Consider the following 5598-nt stretch of genomic DNA (forward strand, 5'->3'; position numbering starts at 1 on the left):
GTGTGTATATATACACATTTTTGAAATACATGTTGATGTGCAACTGTTTGCTAACAAGTTTGCCATATCAAACTTAATGATGATGATGATACAGTGTCCATGTGCAGTGCTGCCATTCACTGACTTATAAAAGCTGTGAAAAAAAACACTAATTACAACTAGAACATGAACAACATATTGTAGACTCTGATGTCTCTAATTAAATGCTATTGATAGTTGAAGTGTGTCAACACTGGTGGCAAACATGGCAGTCAATCCAATACTGGAATAAAATTCAAAACAATTCATATCCCTAATTATTCCATTAAATAAGGTAAAGTGAGTGATGTGTGCTTATTTGAAATGTCATGAACAAATTACTTCAACTAGTAAGACGTAGTAATGAAATGTCATGGAATCAAATGTTGAATGCAGTATAAAACTTGTTCAATGTCAAAAAACCCACACTAAACAAAAAAGTTACAATAAATACACATAGCCTGAGTCATGTCTAGTATTATTGGAAGTGGAAACCTTGATAATAATAATAAAAACGACCTAGAAAAGTTTTTGTAGAACAAACCTAGCTATCTGTGTTTTTCTTTACTGGAGGTGAAGTTTAAGTATGGCATTGAGAAGCTTCAGCCTCAGTCGACTTGGGGGAGGATGAAGGAGGAGAGGGATGACCGGGCTTACCTTGTCCCAATCTTGCCTGGCCTCCTTTTTCTCCACAAAGTGAGGCAATCCGTCTTCGGTGAACACCTGCTCTTAGATGCCTCCTTTTTGTTTCTCCATCCCCCAAGTAGGTGTCTCTATTTTAGTACCATGAAAGTGTAGTTTTGGATGATTCTGTGTGTGTGTGTGTGTGTGTGTGTGTGTGTGTGTGTGTGTGTGTGTAAGAGAGAGAGAGGGAGGGGAGGACAGAAGGAGAGCTCCAGGGTTAGACTCCACAGGGATACAGTCAGCTGTGTTCCTAATTCAGGCCCTTTTGCTGGGCCTTTCCCCCCATTTGCCCTTCAAACAGCATCCATCCCCTCATGGATCACCATGGCAACAGGGCACACTCTCAGGACAAAGCAGCAGTGGATATGAAAAGGATTATGTAAGAGAAATTTAGATGAAAGTGGGTTTGGTATTAAAATTCACTACTGACAAACATAATTGCGGGTCTCCGATCAAGTACAACAGGGAATGATAAATGATTAAACAGCAGCGCCAGAGATGCTAAAACACAAACATAAACCAACATGGAAAACCTGAGAGACTGTGCAGCTCGTTCTCTTAACTGATACGTGTGTGTGTGTGTGTGCGTGTGCAGAAATGGATGGCAATTTTATCCCAGATTTGCTTTTTGATCTGCTTTGACAAAAAAACATTTCAGTAAAACATAAGAGCACTGATTCCTTTTGAAGGCATTATACTGTATGTGCAAATGTCATTTCAGGGAATTCATTTCCCATTTGCTCTCCACGCACACTTTTCACCTTCACAGCTCAACTGTGATTAGTCTACTCAGCCATCAGACAGAAACCAGCCTTACTTATTTTCATTTTTTCATTATAGACCAATCATATTTTCTCCATTGATTATTTATACTTCCAAATGTCAGGAAATAGTGAAAAATGTTCATCACCGTTTTCCAGAGTCCAAGGTGACTTCCTCAAATGTCTTGTTTTGTCTGAACAACAGAATTTAAAGTCCTGTCCTGACCAGATGACTGAGAATCCAGAAGTCATTGCAGATAAATAATCATAAAATGGTGTTTATTGTCATTTTATATACAACCACTTTTATGTACCAACTACCTGCATGTCTTCCCTCACCATATCCATAAACCTCTTCTTTGGCCTTCCTCTTTTCCTCTTGCCTGGCAGCTCCATCTTCAGCCTCCTTTTCCCAACATAACCAGCATCTTTCCTCCGCACGTGTCCAAAACATCTCAATCTCACATATCTCGTTTTGTCTCCAAACCATCCAACTTGAGCTGTCCCTATAATGTATCCATTCCTAATCTTGTCCATCCTCGCCACTCCCAACGAAAATCTGCAACATCTTTAACTTTGCCACCGCCAGCTCCGCCTCCTGTCTTTTGCCACCGCCTCCAAACCATACAACACAGCTGGTCTCACTACCCTCTTGTAAACCTTCCTTTTCTTTCTTGCTGGTACCCTTCTGTCGCAGATCACTCCTGACACTCTTCTCCACCCACTCCACCCTGCCTGTATATCTTCTTCACTTCTCTTCCACACTCCCTGTTACTTCGAACAGTTGACCCCTAGTATTTAAACTAATCCACCTTTGCCACCTCTACTCCTTGCATTCTTACCAATCCGCTGTCCTCCCTCCCGTGTATCCCGTCTTGCTCCTACTGACTTTCATTCCTCTTCTCCCCAGTATATACCTCCATCTCTCCTGCTCCCTACTCTCACTACAGATCGCAGTGTCATCACAGTCATCGGAGACTCCTGCCTGATCTTGTCCATCAATCTGTCTATCACCGTTGCAAACAAGAAAGGGCTGAGAGCCGATCCTTGATGTAATCTCACCTCTACCTTGCACCCATCCATCAGTCCAACCGCACACCTCACTGCTGTCATACTGCCCTCATACATATCCTGCACCACTCTTACATACATTTATTAACATACATTATTGTTGTTTTTGTGGTTTGAGGCACAGGAGGCGCGTCAAGGTTATCTTCTGCACTCAATACACCACCTGTTGAACACTACTCTGCACTCTTCCCTGATTTGGGAAAAGGGGTCTGCATGTCTGATAAAGCCACTTACTGAACCACTGCGGCTGCTGGCTTTAGTTTTAGATATGATAATTGCGTGCAGAAGGTTTGAAGAAGGTGTCCTTGTCAATATGTAAATACACAGGTGCACACAAAAACACACACAAACATGTACACACATGTACCCCAAGGGTATTTCCCTATGAAAAGGGAATACATTTTGACCAAAATTCCCATTAAATGCCAGGATTTAAATTCCGGGAACTTTTCAATGTAAGCATGACACATTGTTTAGCTTGGTCAGAGTTTTGTTTTCCTCTCTTAGTTTTGGATTGCTGGGGTGGTAGTTCGGTCGGTAGAGCAGTTAGTCCATTAATCAGAAGGTTGCTAGTTAGAAGTGTCCTTGAGCATGTGTATGTGGGGAATAAATGTACATGCCTTGGACAAAATCTCCCAAATGATGTAATGTAATACCTTAATTTGAATATCCCCAGTGTTGTTTTACTCTACATCATGTTTCCTGTCAATCACATGACACACAGTGGAAGAAAAGGAAACGATAACTTAAAATACGACACATTACAAACATTTGTTTTGTTTATTATGCAGCATAGCAGTACATTCCAGGCTAGGTCTGACACTTTAAATTACACATTTCAAAGATTATTCAAAAAATCCCATATAATTATATTGAATATTTTAGTACGTGCACTTCATAATCAGTGAAAATGTAAACCAGACATCTGTTGTGTCTTTGCAGAGGTTGCATCTGTTTCTTGTGTATCTGAGTGGGTAAAACAGAGACATCAGCTCTGGGTTCTCTGCTTTCACTTTGACATGTGTCTGAGAAGCAGCAGGACAGAGAATGACACCACACATCACCATCACTTATACTCAGTGACTTGTCCCCAGCTCTGTTCTGTTTAGTCTGGAGTTTAGCAAAGAAGCCTTTGTGTCTTTTGCTGTGGCTGTTTGAAAAGTCAAACTTTTTACTGGCTGTTTGTCAAAGAAGAAATGTAAGGAGAAAAATCAAGCATTGCATTTTTTTTTTTTTTTTTTTTTTTTTTTTTGCAGTTGGGAGGAACGGATTTGTGGTGGTATTTGGTGCCATTGGGTCTCTGTGAGTTTCAGGGCAAAGAGAATTAATGAGGAATATAGCATCCACTTCTTTAAAATGTAGCTGAATTGGTTTTGGCAAAGCAATACACACACAGAGTAAGTCTTTATGTCTACAGAAAACATATAATGTACACTAGATCAGTGATGACAGATTAAATGAATAATCTATGCAGATGACACTGGTTTTATTTACACAGTGCTCATGCAAAAAACCAGTCAATAAACAGCAGTCATGTGTCAGGCCAACACATTTTGTTATCGCATATAAACATCAGATGTTTGGTGCTTATCACAGCAGCAACTTTTAACCTCGAGTGGGGACACAGACTAACATCTGTACGTGTGTGTATTTCGTGGAGATAAGTGCATCAGTGCACCATAGCATAACATGCATGCTTGAGGGTGAGATGTCAGATAGTAGTATGATATATATGCGTCTATGTCTGTGTGTGCGCAATGTGAATAGGACCATCTATCACTCCCCTCAATGCCTGTTGACAGTTCCTCCTGGACTCTCACTCTCATTGTCGAGGTCATTCAATGACACAGATGGGGGTCTCTCTCATTTCACGCCTTCTATGTTTTCTCCTCTACTATGAAATCACATAGTTAATTGAGTTCTTAATATAGTCTACCGAGAAATACAGTATATGAAGATAGATTTATAGCCACTACGAGGCAGAATAACTCCAAAACAAGTTAACACAGCTGTAACATATTATTGCCTTATAAAGTTGTCATAAACAGTCACTTTCCACATCCAGCAGACATGAAGCAACATCATCAACCCAGTGGAGCAATGTTTAACCAACTGACAAATGTAAGTTCATTATTCACTCTGCTCTTAGCTGCGGTTTGGTCAGGGGTGGCTTTAGTCATTTTGGGGCCTAAGGCAAATACAGGCATGGGGCTTAAGGCAAATACAGGCATGGGGCCCTCCACATCCCTTGTTTATCTAAGAAAGACCTACTTGTAACTTCTCTTCACCAGTCTTCACACAACAATGATGTCCAGACATCTGGAATTGCATCTGTAAAAAAAAAAACCCAGCAAAACATATTCAGTTAAACAAATGCACCCACTATAAAATCTCATTTTCATGAACAATATGATCTCTGTATGATAAGATTGTACTTTATTATCTATTCACTTAGAAGATCTGTCATTGGTTGTCATCATTTGCCTTGGTTTTCCAGCAGGTTCTCTGGCAGAATTTCCTTACTGGACCTGCCTGCTGCTGTCCAAATTAGAGAAGTTGTTTATGGTCTTCTGCCTTCTATCTTGTGTTAGTAAAGTGAGAAAATAATACACAAGACAATAAGAGGTCAATTATGGAGGCACAAAAATTATAAACATAATACACTGTTAAAAATGTTCACCTTTTTTCTTTGCCTTTTTCTTTGTCTTTCTTTGTCTCTGTCTTTCTCTTCCTCTCCTTTGAATGTTTTTTTTTTCATTTACATTGGTTGAGTTTGTCTTGCTTTCTCTCCCTAATCAACTGATCAGCTGAAGGGAATCTTGGGCTGTCGCTGTATTGTCTGGAGTAGGGCTGTCATGATATACTGGTATTAACTAAACACAACAGAAGAATTTAAAGCCACCAAGGCAAGAGCAGTCTACCAGCCTACTGGAAACACCAGGAGATTCTTGGGGTTGTCTGTCAAGGACGGCTAGGACTTGGAAACTATTACACCAAGCAATGGAGCAAGGCCAATACCAAAGGCAAGAGAGGACTTGTGGTGCAGAGGGCACAAGAGGCAGCA

The sequence above is a fragment of the Thunnus albacares genome, chromosome 23 (genome assembly GCF_914725855.1).
Source record: "Thunnus albacares chromosome 23, fThuAlb1.1, whole genome shotgun sequence".
Taxonomy (NCBI): domain Eukaryota; kingdom Metazoa; phylum Chordata; class Actinopteri; order Scombriformes; family Scombridae; genus Thunnus; species Thunnus albacares.